Source organism: Saccoglossus kowalevskii, chromosome 17 (assembly GCF_978046115.1).
Source record: "Saccoglossus kowalevskii chromosome 17, keSacKowa6.1, whole genome shotgun sequence".
In the NCBI taxonomy this organism is placed as follows: Eukaryota; Metazoa; Hemichordata; class Enteropneusta; family Harrimaniidae; genus Saccoglossus; species Saccoglossus kowalevskii.
The window spans coordinates 5,108,167-5,123,800 of NC_140657.1; the positions used below are offsets into that span (position 1 = coordinate 5,108,167).

The 15,634-nt window shown below is 39.2% G+C and overlaps 3 non-coding genes across 3 annotated transcripts; all 3 read left to right on the forward strand.

The window, feature by feature from the left end:
* Positions 1–864: 864 nt before the first annotated feature.
* TRNAG-GCC (transfer RNA glycine (anticodon GCC)) lies at positions 865–935 on the forward strand. The gene has a single exon. It is a non-coding gene; the product is annotated as a tRNA-Gly (tRNA).
* A 9,872-nt stretch (positions 936–10,807) lies between these two features.
* TRNAG-GCC (transfer RNA glycine (anticodon GCC)) lies at positions 10,808–10,878 on the forward strand. Its single transcript has one exon. It is a non-coding gene; the product is annotated as a tRNA-Gly (tRNA).
* A 3,530-nt stretch (positions 10,879–14,408) lies between these two features.
* Positions 14,409–14,479, forward strand: TRNAG-GCC (transfer RNA glycine (anticodon GCC)). Its single transcript has one exon. It is a non-coding gene; the product is annotated as a tRNA-Gly (tRNA).
* Positions 14,480–15,634: the final 1,155 nt, after the last annotated feature.

Consider the following 15,634-nt stretch of genomic DNA (forward strand, 5'->3'; position numbering starts at 1 on the left):
GCAAAATTATTTTTGTGCTGTCAATTAATAGTTCAATATGACGTTATTTCTGTGTGTCACTAAAAGCGCGGAAATCTCGCACATTGCCCATGCGAGACGTATGTAAATTTCAGGTGGAAACAACTGACTAGATTATTTGTATAGATATGGAATCTACATTATCGAGTACAGATACTAACTTAATCTGCATTATGTCACATAAAATTCAATATTTCCTGAAATGTCCGTGATGGAATAACAACATAGCGCATTTGTGGTTCAGTGGTAGAATTCTCGCCTGCCACGCGGGATGCCTGGGTTCGATTCCCGGCCAATGCAAAATGATTTTGGTGCTGTCAATTAACAGTTCAATATGACGTTATGTCTGTGTGTCACTAAAAGCGCGGAAAGCTCGCACATTGCCTGTGCGACAAATATGTAAATTTCAGGTGGAAACAACTGACTAGATTATTTGTATAGATATGTCACATATGTCACATAAAATTCAATATTTCCTTAAATGTCCGTGATAGAACAACAACATAGCGCATTGGTGGTTCAGTGGTAGAATTTGCGCCTGCCACGCGGGAGGGCCGGGTTCGATTCCCGGCCAATGCAAAATGATTTTGGTGCTGTCAATTAATAGTTCAATAAGACGTTATTTCTGTGTGTCACTAAAAGCGCGGAAATCTCGCACATTGCCCATGCGAGACGTATGTAAATTTCAGGTGGAAACAACTGACTAGATTATTTGTATAGATATGGAATCTACATTATCGAGTACTGATACTAACTTAATCTGCATACTGATACTAACTTAATCTGCATTATGTCACATAAAATTCAATATTTCCTTAAATGTCCGTGATGGAAAAACAACATAGCGCATTGGTGGTTCAGTGGTAGAATTCTCGCCTGCCACGCGGGAGGCCCGGGTTCGATTCCCGGCCAATGCAAAATGATTTTGGTGCTGTCAAATAATAGTTCAATATGACGTTATTTCGGTGTGTCACTAAAAACGCGGAAATCTCGCACATTGCCCATGCGAGACGTATGTAAATTTCAGGTGGAAACAACTGACTAGATTATTTGTATAGATATGGAATCTACATTATCGAGTACTGATACTAACTTAATCTGCATTATGTCACATAAAATTCAATATTTCCTTAAATGTCCGTGATAGAACAACAACATATCGCATTGGTGGTTCAGTGGTAGAATTCTCGCCTGCCACGCGGGATGCCCGGGTTTGATTCACGGCCAATGCAAAATGATTTTGGTGCTGTCAATTAATAGTTCAATATGACGTTATTTCTGTGTCTCACTAAAAGCGCGGAAATCTCGCACATTGCCCATGCGAGATGTATGTAAATTTCAGGTGGAAACAACTGACTAGATTATTTGTATAGATATGGAATCTACATTATCGAGTACTGATACTAACTTAATCTGCATTATGTCACATAAAATTCAATATTTCCTGAAATGTCCGTGATGTAACAACAACATATCGCATTGGTGGTTCAGTGGTAGAATTCTCGCCTGCCACGTGGGAGGCTCGGGTTCGATTCCCGGCCAAAGCAAAATTATTTTTGTGCTGTCAATTAATAGTTCAATATGACGTTATTTCTGTGTGTCACTAAAAGCGCGGAAATCTCGCACATTGCCCATGCGAGACGTATGTAAATTTCAGGTGGAAACAACTGACTAGATTATTTGTATAGATATGGAATCTACATTATCGAGTACTGATACTAACTTAATCTGCATTATGTCACATAAAATTCAATATTTCCTGAAATGTCCGTGATGGAATAACAACATAGCGCATTTGTGGTTCAGTGGTAGAATTCTCGCCTGCCACGCGGGATGCCTGGGTTCGATTCCCGGCCAATGCAAAATGATTTTGGTGCTGTCAATTAACAGTTCAAAATGACGTTATGTCTGTGTGTCACTAAAAGCGCGGAAAGCTCGCACATTGCCTGTGCGAAAAATATGTAAATTTCAGGTGGAAACAACTGACTAGATTATTTGTATAGATATGGAATCTACATTATCGCGTTCTGATACTCACTTAATCTGCATTATGTCACATAAAATTCAATATTTCCTTAAATGTTCGTGATAGAACAACAACATAGCGCATTGGTGGTTCAGTGGTAGAATTTGCGCCTGCCACGCGGGAGGGCCGGGTTCGATTCCCGGCCAATGCAAAATGATTTTGGTGCTGTCAATTAATAGTTCAATATGACGTTATTTCTGTGTATCACTAAAAACGCGGAAATCTCGCACATTGCCCATGCGAGACGTATGTAAATTGCATGTGGAAACAACTGACTAGATTATTTGTATAGATATGAAATCTACATTATCGATTACTGATACTAACTTAATCTGCATTATGTCACATAAAATTCAATATTTCCTGAAATGTCCGTGATGGAACAACAACATATCGCATTGGTGCTTCAGTGGTAGAATTTGCGCCTGCCACGCGGAGGCCTGGGTTCGATTCCCGGCCAATGCAAAATGATTTTGGTGCTGTCAATTAATAGTTCAATATGACGTTATGTCTGTGTGTCACTAAAAGCGCGGAAATCTTGCACATTGCCCATAAGAGACATATGTAAATTTCAGGTGGAAACAACTGACTAGATTATTTGTATATATATGGAATCTACATTATCGAGTACTGATACTAACTTAATCTGCATTATGTCACATAAAATTCAATATTTCCTGAAATGTCCGTGATGGAACAACAACATATCGCATTGGTGGTTCAGTGGTAGAATTCTCGCCTGCCACGCGGGATGCCCGGGTTTGATTCACGGCCAATGCAAAATGATTTTGGTGCTGTCAATTAATAGTTCAATATGACGTTATTTCTGTGTCTCACTAAAAGCGCGGAAATCTCGCACATTGCCCATGCGAGATGTATGTAAATTTCAGGTGGAAACAACTGACTAGATTATTTGTATAGATATGGAATCTACATTATCGAGTACTGATACTAACTTAATCTGCATTATGTCACATAAAATTCAATATTTCCTGAAATGTCCGTGATGTAACAACAACATATCGCCTTGGTGGTTCAGTTGTAGAATTCTCGCCTGCCACGTGGGAGGCTCGGGTTCGATTCCCGGCCAAAGCAAAATTATTTTTGTGCTGTCAATTAATAGTTCAATATGACGTTATTTCTGTGTGTCACTAAAAGCGCGGAAATCTCGCACATTGCCCATGCGAGACGTATGTAAATTTCAGGTGGAAACAACTGACTAGATTATTTGTATAGATATGGAATCTACATTATCGAGTACTGATACTAACTTAATCTGCATTATGTCACATAAAATTCAATATTTCCTGAAATGTCCGTGATGGAATAACAACATAGCGCATTTGTGGTTCAGTGGTAGAATTCTCGCCTGCCACGCGGGATGCCTGGGTTCGATTCCCGGCCAATGCAAAATGATTTTGGTGCTGTCAATTAACAGTTCAATATGACGTTATGTCTGTGTGTCACTAAAAGCGCGGAAAGCTCGCACATTGCCTGTGCGAAAAATATGTAAATTTCAGGTGGAAACAACTGACTAGATTATTTGTATAGATATGGAATCTACATTATCGCGTTCTGATACTCACTTAATCTGCATTATGGCACATAAAATTCAATATTTCCTTAAATGTTCGTGATAGAACAACAACATAGCGCATTGGTGGTTCAGTGGTAGAATTTGCGCCTGCCACGCGGGAGGGCCGGGTTCGATTCCCGGCCAATGCAAAATGATTTTGGTGCTGTCAATTAATAGTTCAATATGACGTTATTTCTGTGTATCACTAAAAGCGCGGAAATCTCGCACATTGCCCATGCGAGACGTATGTAAATTGCATGTGGAAACAACTGACTAGATTATTTGTATAGATATGAAATCTACATTATCGATTACTGATACTAACTTAATCTGCATTATGTCACATAAAATTCAATATTTCCTGAAATGTCCGTGATGGAACAACAACATATCGCATTGGTGCTTCAGTGGTAGAATTTGCGCCTGCCACGCGGAGGCCTGGGTTCGATTCCCGGCCAATGCAAAATGATTTTGGTGCTGTCAATTAATAGTTCAATATGACGTTATGTCTGTGTGTCACTAAAAGCGCGGAAATCTTGCACATTGCCCATAAGAGACGTATGTAAATTGCATGTGGAAACAACTGACTAGATTATTTGTATAGATATGAAATCTACATTATCGATTACTGATACTAACTTAATCTGCATTATGTCACATAAAATTCAATATTTCCTGAAATGTCCGTGATGGAACAACAACATATCGCATTGGTGGTTCAGTGGTAGAATTCTCGCCTGCCACGCGGGATGCCCGGGTTTGATTCACGGCCAATGCAAAATGATTTTGGTGCTGTCAATTAATAGTTCAATATGACGTTATTTCTGTGTCTCTCTAAAAGCGCGGAAATCTCGCACATTGCCCATGCGAGATGTATGTAAATTTCAGGTGGAAACAACTGACTAGATTATTTGTATAGATATGGAATCTACATTATCGAGTACTGATACTAACTTAATCTGCATTATGTCACATAAAATTCAATATTTCCTGAAATGTCCGTGATGTAACAACAACATATCGCATTGGTGGTTCAGTGGTAGAATTCTCGCCTGCCACGTGGGAGGCCCGGGTTCGATTCCCGGCCAAAGCAAAATTATTTTTGTGCTGTCAATTAATAGTTCAATATGACGTTATTTCTGTGTGTCACTAAAAGCGCGGAAATCTCGCACATTGCCCAAGCGAGACGTATGTAAATTTCAGGTGGAAACAACTGACTAGATTATTTGTATAGATATGGAATCTACATTATCGAGTACTGATACTAACTTAATCTGCATTATGTCACATAAAATTCAATATTTCCTGAAATGTCCGTGATGGAATAACAACATAGCGCATTTGTGGTTCAGTGGTAGAATTCTCGCCTGCCACGCGGGATGCCTGGGTTCGATTCCCGGCCAATGCAAAATGATTTTGGTGCTGTCAATTAACAGTTCAATATGACGTTATGTCTGTGTGTCACTAAAAGCGCGGAAAGCTCGCACATTGCCTGTGCGACAAATATGTAAATTTCAGGTGGAAACAACTGACTAGATTATTTGTATAGATATGTCACATATGTCACATAAAATTCAATATTTCCTTAAATGTCCGTGATAGAACAACAACATAGCGCATTGGTGGTTCAGTGGTAGAATTTGCGCCTGCCACGCGGGAGGGCCGGGTTCGATTCCCGGCCAATGCAAAATGATTTTGGTGCTGTCAATTAATAGTTCAATATGACGTTATTTCTGTGTGTCACTAAAAGCGCGGAAATCTCGCACATTGCCCATGCGAGACGTATGTAAATTTCAGGTGGAAACAACTGACTAGATTATTTGTATAGATATGGAATCTACATTATCGAGTACTGATACTAACTTAATCTGCATACTGATACTAACTTAATCTGCATTATGTCACATAAAATTCAATATTTCCTTAAATGTCCGTGATGGAAAAACAACATAGCGCATTGGTGGTTCAGTGGTAGAATTCTCGCCTGCCACGCGGGCGGCCCGGGTTCGATTCCCGGCCAATGCAAAATGATTTTGGTGCTGTCAATTAATAGTTCAATATGACGTTATTTCGGTGTGTCACTAAAAGCGCGGAAATCTCGCACATTGCCCATGCGAGACGTATGTAAATTTCAGGTGGAAACAACTGACTAGATTATTTGTATAGATATGGAATCTACATTATCGAGTACTGATACTAACTTAATCTGCATTATGTCACATAAAATTCAATATTTCCTGAAATGTCCGTGATGGATCAACAATATATCGCATTGGTGGTTCAGTGGTAGAATTCTTGCCTGCCACGCGGGAGGCCCGGGTTCGAATCCCGGCCAATGCAAAAGGGTTTTGGTGCTGTCAATTAATAGTTCAATATGACGTTATTTCTGTGTGTCACTAAAAGCGCGGAAATCTTGCACATTGCCCATAAGAGACGTATGTAAATTGCATGTGGAAACAACTGACTAGATTATTTGTATAGATATGAAATCTACATTATCGATTACTGATACTAACTTAATCTGCATTATGTCACATAAAATTCAATATTTCCTGAAATGTCCGTGATGGAACAACAACATATCGCATTGGTGGTTCAGTGGTAGAATTCTCGCCTGCCACGCGGGATGCCCGGGTTTGATTCACGGCCAATGCAAAATGATTTTGGTGCTGTCAATTAATAGTTCAATATGACGTTATTTCTGTGTCTCACTAAAAGCGCGGAAATCTCGCACAATGCCTGTGCGACAAATATGTAAATTTCAGGTGGAAACAACTGACTAGATTATTTATATAGATATGGAATCTACATTATCGCCTTCTGATACTAACTTAATCTGCATTATGTCACATAAAATTCAATATTTCCTGAAATGTCCGTGATGGAACAACAACATATCGCATTGGTGGTTCAGTGGTAGAATTCTCGCCCGCCACGCGGGAGGCCCGGGTTCGATTCCCGGCCAATGCAAAATGATTTTGGTGCTGTCAATTAATAGTTCAATATGACGTTATTTCTGTGTGTCACTAAAAGCGCGGAAATCTCGCACATTGCCCATGCGAGACGTATGTAAATTTCAGGTGGAAACAACTGACTAGATTATTTGTATAGATATGGAATCTACATTATCGAGTACTGATACTAACTTAATCTGCATACTGATACTAACTTAATCTGCATTATGTCACATAAAATTCAATATTTCCTTAAATGTCCGTGATGGAAAAACAACATAGCGCATTGGTGGTTCAGTGGTAGAATTCTCGCCTGCCACGCGGGCGGCCCGGGTTCGATTCCCGGCCAATGCAAAATGATTTTGGTGCTGTCAATTAATAGTTCAATATGACGTTATTTCGGTGTGTCACTAAAAGCGCGGAAATCTCGCACATTGCCCATGCGAGACGTATGTAAATTTCAGGTGGAAACAACTGACTAGATTATTTGTATAGATATGGAATCTACATTATCGAGTACTGATACTAACTTAATCTGCATTATGTCACATAAAATTCAATATTTCCTGAAATGTCCGTGATGGATCAACAATATATCGCATTGGTGGTTCAGTGGTAGAATTCTTGCCTGCCACGCGGGAGGCCCGGGTTCGAATCCCGGCCAATGCAAAAGGGTTTTGGTGCTGTCAATTAATAGTTCAATATGACGTTATTTCTGTGTGTCACTAAAAGCGCGGAAATCTTGCACATTGCCCATAAGAGACGTATGTAAATTGCATGTGGAAACAACTGACTAGATTATTTGTATAGATATGAAATCTACATTATCGATTACTGATACTAACTTAATCTGCATTATGTCACATAAAATTCAATATTTCCTGAAATGTCCGTGATGGAACAACAACATATCGCATTGGTGGTTCAGTGGTAGAATTCTCGCCTGCCACGCGGGATGCCCGGGTTTGATTCACGGCCAATGCAAAATGATTTTGGTGCTGTCAATTAATAGTTCAATATGACGTTATTTCTGTGTCTCACTAAAAGCGCGGAAATCTCGCACAATGCCTGTGCGACAAATATGTAAATTTCAGGTGGAAACAACTGACTAGATTATTTATATAGATATGGAATCTACATTATCGCCTTCTGATACTAACTTAATCTGCATTATGTCACATAAAATTCAATATTTCCTGAAATGTCCGTGATGGAACCACAACCTATCGCATTGGTGGTTCAGTGGTAGAATTCTCGCCCGCCACGCGGGAGGCCCGGGTTCGATTCCCAGCCAATGCAAAATGATTTTGGTGCTGTCAATTAATAGTTCAATATGACGTTATTTCTTGTGTCACTATAAGCGCGGAAATCTCGCACATTGCCCATGCGAGACGTATGTACATTTCAGGTGGAAACAACTGACTAGATTATTTGTATAGATATGGAATCTACATTATCGAGTACTGATACTAACTTAATCTGCATTATGTCACATAAAATTCAATATTTCCTGAAATGTCCGTGATGGAACAACAACATATCGCATTGGTGGTTCAGTGGTAGATTCCCGGCAAATGCAAAATGATTTTGGTGCTGTCAATTAATAGTTCAATATGACGTCATTTCTGTGTGTCACTAAAACCGCGGAAATCTCGCACATTGCCCATGCGAGACGTATGTAAATTTCAGGTGGAAACAACTGACTAGATTATTTGTATAGATATGGAATCTACAATATCGAGTACTGATACTAACTTAATCTGCATTATGTCACATAAAATTCAATATTTCCTGAAATGTCCGTGATGGAACCACAACATATCGCATTGGTGGTTCAGTGGTAGAATTCTCGCCCGCCACCCGGCCAATGCAAAATGATTTTGGTGCTGTCAATTAATAGTTCAATATGACGTCATTTCTGTGTGTCACTAAAAGCGCGGAAATCTCGCACATTGCCCATACGAGACGTATGTAAATTTCATGTGGAAACAACTGACTAGATTATTTGTATAGATATGGAATCTACATTATCGAGTACTGATACTAACTTAATCTGCATTATGTCACATAAAATTCAATATTTCCTGAAATGTCTGTGATGGAACAACAACATATCGCATTGGTGGTTCAGTGGTAGAATTCTCGCCCGCCTCCCGGCCAATGCAAAATGATTTTGGTGCTGTCAATTAATAGTTCAATATGACGTCATTTCTGTGTGTCACTAAAAGCGCGGAAATCTCGCACATTGCCCATGCGAGACGTTTGTAAATTTCATGTGGAAACAACAGGCTACATTATTTGTATAGATATGAAATCTACATTATCGAGTTCTGATACCAACTTAATCTGCATTATTTCACATAAAATTCAATACTTCCTGAAATGTCCGTGATGGAACAACAACATTTCGTATTGGTGGTTCAGTGGTAGAATTCTCGCCTGCCACGCGGGAGGCCCGGGTTCGATTCCCCGCCATTGCAAAATGATTTTAGTGCTGTCAATTAATTGTTCAATATGACGTTATGTCTGTGTGTCACTAAAAACGCGGAAACCTCGCACATTGCCTGTGCGACAAATATGTAAATTTCAGGTGGAAACAACTGACTAGATTATTTGTATAGATATGGAATCTACATTATCGAGTACTGATACTAATTTAATCTGCATTTATGTCACATAAAATTCAATATTTCCTGAAATGTCCGTGATGGAACAACAACATAGCGCTTTGGTGGTTCAGTGGTAGAATTCTCGCCTGCCACGCGGGAGGCCTGGGTTCGATTCCCGGCCAATGCAAAATGATTTTGGTGCTGTCAATTAACAGTTCAATATGACGTTATTTCTGTGTGTCACTAAAAGCGCATAAATGTCGCACATTGCCTGTGCGAGAGATATTTAAATTTCAGGTGGAAACAACTGGCTAGATTATTTGTATAGATATGGAATCTACATTATCGCGTTCTGATACTAACTTAATCTGCATTATATCACATAAAATTCAATATTTCCGGAAATGTCCGTGATGGAACAACAACATATCGCATTGGTGGTTCAGTGGTAGATTCCCGGCCAATGCAAAATGATTTTGTTGCTGTCAATTAATAATTCAATATGACGTTATTTCTGTGTGTCACTAAAAGCGCGGAAATCTCGCACATTGCCCATGCGAGACGTATGTAAATTTCAGGTGGAAACAACTGACTAGATTATTTGTATAATTATATGGAATCTACAATATCGAGTACTGATACTAACTTAATCTGCATTATGTCACATAAAATTCAATATTTCCTGAAATGTCCGTGATGGAACGACAACATATTGCATTGGTCGTTCAGTGGTAGAATTCTCGCCTGCCACGCGGGAGGCCCGGGTTCGATTCCCGGCCAATGCAAAATGATTTTGGTGCTGTCAATTAATAGTTCAATATGACGTTATTCCTTGTGTCACTATAAGCGCGGAAATCTCGCACATTGCCCATGCGAGACGTATGTAAATTTCAGGTGGAAACAACTGACTAGATTATTTGTATAGATATGGAATCTACATTATCGAGTACTGATACTAACTTAATCTGCATTATATCACATAAAATTCAATATTTCCTGAAATGTCCGTGATGGAACAACAGCATATCGCATTGGTGGCTCAGTTGTAGATTCCCGGCCAATGCAAAATGATTTTGGTGCTGTCAATTAATAATTCAATATGACGTTATTTCTGTGTGTCACTAAAAGCGCGGAAATCTTGCACATTGCCTATGCGAGACGTATGTAAATTTCAGGTGGAAACAACTGACTAGATTATTTGTATAGATATGGAATCTACATTATCGCGTTCTGATACTAACTTAATCTGCATTATATCACATAAAATTCAATATTTCCTGAAATGTCCGTGATGGAACGACAACATATTGCATTGGTCGTTCAGTGGTAGAATTCTCGCCTGCCACGCGGGAGGCCCGGGTTCGATTCCCGGCCAATGCAAAATGATTTTGGTGCTGTCAATTAATAGTTCTATATGACGTTATTTCTGTGTGTCACTAAAAGCGCGGAAACCTCGCACATTGCCCATGCGAGACGTATGTAAATTTCAGGTGGAAACAACTGACTAGATTATTTGTATAGATATGGAATCTACATTATCGAGTACTGATACTAACTTAATCTGCATTATGTCACATAAAATTCAATATTTCCTGAAATGTCCGTGATAAAACAAGAACATAGCGCATTGGTGGTTCAGTGGTAGAATTCTCGCCTGCCACGCGGGAGGCCCGGGTTCGATTCCCGGCCAATGCAAAATGATTTTGGTGCTGTCAATTAATAGTTCAATATGACGTTATGTCTGTGTGTCACTAAAAGCGCGGCAACCTCGCACATTGTCTGTGCGAGACATATGTAAATTTCAGGCGGAAACAACTGACTAGATTATTTGTATAGATATGGAATCTACATTATCGAGTACTGATACTAACTTAATCTGCATTATGTCACATAAAATTCAATATTTCCTGAAATATCCGTGATGGAACAACAACATAGCGCATTGGTGGTTCAGTGGTAGAATTCTCGCCTGCCACGCCGGAGGCTCGGGTTCCATTCCCAGCCAAGGCAAAATGATTTTGGTGCTGTCAATTAATAGTTCAATATGACGTTATTTCTTGTGTCACTATAAGCGCGGAAATCTCGCACATTGCCCATGCGAGACGTATGTACATTTCAGGTGGAAACAACTGACTAGATTATTTGTATAGATATGGAATCTACATTATCGAGTACTGATACTAACTTAATCTGCATTATGTCACATAAAATTCAATATTTCCTGAAATGTCCGTGATGGAACAACAACATATCGCATTGGTGGTTCAGTGGTAGATTCCCGGCCAATGCAAAATGATTTTGGTGCTGTCAATTAATAGTTCAATATGACGTTATTTGTGTGTGTCACTAAAAGCGCGGAAATCTCGCACATTGCCCATGCGAGACGTATGTAAATTTCAGGTGGAAACAACTGACTAGATTATTTGTATAGATATGGAATCTACAATATCGAGTACTGATACTAACTTAATCTGCATTATGTCACATAAAATTCAATATTTCCTGAAATGTCCGTGATGGAACAACAACATATCGCATTGGTGGTTCAGTGGTAGATTCCCGGCAAATGCAAAATGATTTTGGTGCTTTCAATTAATAGTTCAATATGACGTCATTTCTGTGTGTCACTAAAACCGCGGAAATCTCGCACATTGCCCATGCGAGACGTATGTAAATTTCAGGTGGAAACAACTGACTAGATTATTTGTATAGATATGGAATCTACAATATCGAGTACTGATACTAACTTAATCTGCATTATGTCACATAAAATTCAATATTTCCTGAAATGTCCGTGATGGAACCACAACATATCGCATTGGTGGTTCAGTGGTAGAATTCTCGCCCGCCACCCGGCCAATGCAAAATGATTTTGGTGCTGTCAATTAATAGTTCAATATGACGTCATTTCTGTGTGTCACTAAAAGCGCGGAAATCTCGCACATTGCCCATACGAGACGTATGTAAATTTCATGTGGAAACAACTGACTAGATTATTTGTATAGATATGGAATCTACATTATCGAGTACTGATACTAACTTAATCTGCATTATGTCACATAAAATTCAATATTTCCTGAAATGTCTGTGATGGAACAACAACATATCGCATTGGTGGTTCAGTGGTAGAATTCTCGCCCGCCTCCCGGCCAATGCAAAATGATTTTGGTGCTGTCAATTAATAGTTCAATATGACGTCATTTCTGTGTGTCACTAAAAGCGCGGAAATCTCGCACATTGCCCATGCGAGACGTTTGTAAATTTCATGTGGAAACAACAGGCTACATTATTTGTATAGATATGAAATCTACATTATCGAGTTCTGATACCAACTTAATCTGCATTATTTCACATAAAATTCAATACTTCCTGAAATGTCCGTGATGGAACAACAACATTTCGTATTGGTGGTTCAGTGGTAGAATTCTCGCCTGCCACGCGGGAGGCCCGGGTTCGATTCCCCGCCATTGCAAAATGATTTTAGTGCTGTCAATTAATTGTTCAATATGACGTTATGTCTGTGTGTCACTAAAAACGCGGAAACCTCGCACATTGCCTGTGCGACAAATATGTAAATTTCAGGTGGAAACAACTGACTAGATTATTTGTATAGATATGGAATCTACATTATCGAGTACTGATACTAATTTAATCTGCATTTATGTCACATAAAATTCAATATTTCCTGAAATGTCCGTGATGGAACAACAACATAGCGCTTTGGTGGTTCAGTGGTAGAATTCTCGCCTGCCACGCGGGAGGCCTGGGTTCGATTCCCGGCCAATGCAAAATGATTTTGGTGCTGTCAATTAACAGTTCAATATGACGTTATTTCTGTGTGTCACTAAAAGCGCATAAATGTCGCACATTGCCTGTGCGAGAGATATTTAAATTTCAGGTGGAAACAACTGGCTAGATTATTTGTATAGATATGGAATCTACATTATCGCGTTCTGATACTAACTTAATCTGCATTATATCACATAAAATTCAATATTTCCGGAAATGTCCGTGATGGAACAACAACATATCGCATTGGTGGTTCAGTGGTAGATTCCCGGCCAATGCAAAATGATTTTGTTGCTGTCAATTAATAATTCAATATGACGTTATTTCTGTGTGTCACTAAAAGCGCGGAAATCTCGCACATTGCCCATGCGAGACGTATGTAAATTTCAGGTGGAAACAACTGACTAGATTATTTGTATAATTATATGGAATCTACAATATCGAGTACTGATACTAACTTAATCTGCATTATGTCACATAAAATTCAATATTTCCTGAAATGTCCGTGATGGAACGACAACATATTGCATTGGTCGTTCAGTGGTAGAATTCTCGCCTGCCACGCGGGAGGCCCGGGTTCGATTCCCGGCCAATGCAAAATGATTTTGGTGCTGTCAATTAATAGTTCAATATGACGTTATTCCTTGTGTCACTATAAGCGCGGAAATCTCGCACATTGCCCATGCGAGACGTATGTAAATTTCAGGTGGAAACAACTGACTAGATTATTTGTATAGATATGGAATCTACATTATCGAGTACTGATACTAACTTAATCTGCATTATATCACATAAAATTCAATATTTCCTGAAATGTCCGTGATGGAACAACAGCATATCGCATTGGTGGCTCAGTTGTAGATTCCCGGCCAATGCAAAATGATTTTGGTGCTGTCAATTAATAATTCAATATGACGTTATTTCTGTGTGTCACTAAAAGCGCGGAAATCTTGCACATTGCCTATGCGAGACGTATGTAAATTTCAGGTGGAAACAACTGACTAGATTATTTGTATAGATATGGAATCTACATTATCGCGTTCTGATACTAACTTAATCTGCATTATATCACATAAAATTCAATATTTCCTGAAATGTCCGTGATGGAACGACAACATATTGCATTGGTCGTTCAGTGGTAGAATTCTCGCCTGCCACGCGGGAGGCCCGGGTTCGATTCCCGGCCAATGCAAAATGATTTTGGTGCTGTCAATTAATAGTTCTATATGACGTTATTTCTGTGTGTCACTAAAAGCGCGGAAACCTCGCACATTGCCCATGCGAGACGTATGTAAATTTCAGGTGGAAACAACTGACTAGATTATTTGTATAGATATGGAATCTACATTATCGAGTACTGATACTAACTTAATCTGCATTATGTCACATAAAATTCAATATTTCCTGAAATGTCCGTGATAAAACAAGAACATAGCGCATTGGTGGTTCAGTGGTAGAATTCTCGCCTGCCACGCGGGAGGCCCGGGTTCGATTCCCGGCCAATGCAAAATGATTTTGGTGCTGTCAATTAATAGTTCAATATGACGTTATGTCTGTGTGTCACTAAAAGCGCGGCAACCTCGCACATTGTCTGTGCGAGACATATGTAAATTTCAGGCGGAAACAACTGACTAGATTATTTGTATAGATATGGAATCTACATTATCGAGTACTGATACTAACTTAATCTGCATTATGTCACATAAAATTCAATATTTCCTGAAATATCCGTGATGGAACAACAACATAGCGCATTGGTGGTTCAGTGGTAGAATTCTCGCCTGCCACGCCGGAGGCTCGGGTTCCATTCCCAGCCAAGGCAAAATGATTTTGGTGCTGTTAATTAATAGTTCAATATGACGTTATTTCTGTGTGTCACTAAAAGCGCGGAAATCTCGCACATTGCCCATGCGAGACGTATGTAAATTGCAGGTGGAAACAACTGACTAGATTATTTGTATAGATATGGAATCTACATTATCGATTACTGATACTAACTTAATCTGCATTATGTCACATAAAATTCAATATTTCCTGAAATGTCCGTGATGTAACAACAACATAGCGCATTTGTGGTTCAGTGGTAGAATTCTCGCCTGCCACGCGGGATGCCCGGGTTCGATTCCCGGCCAATGCAAAATGATTTTGGTGCTGTCAATTAACAGTTCAATATGACGTTATGTCTGTGTGTCACTAAAAGGGCGGAAACCTCGCACATTGCCTGTGCCACAAATATGTAAATTTCAGGTGGAAACAACTGACTAGATTATTTGTATAGATATGGAATCTACATTATCAAGTTCTTATACTAACTAAATCTGCATTATGTCACATAAAATTCAATGCTTCCTGAAATGTCCGTGATGGAACAACAACATATCGCATTGGTGGTTCAGTGGTAGATTCCCGGCCAATGCAAAATTATTTTGGTGCTGTCAATTAATAGTTCAACATGACGTCATTCCTGTGTGTCACTAAAAACACGGAAATCTCGCACATTGCCCATGAGAGACGTATGTAAATTTCAGGTGGAAACAACTGAATAGATTATTTGTATATATATGGAATCTACATTATCGAGTACTGATACTAACTTAATCTGCATTATGTTACATAAAATTCAATATTTCCTTAAATGTCCGTGAAGGAACCACAACATAGC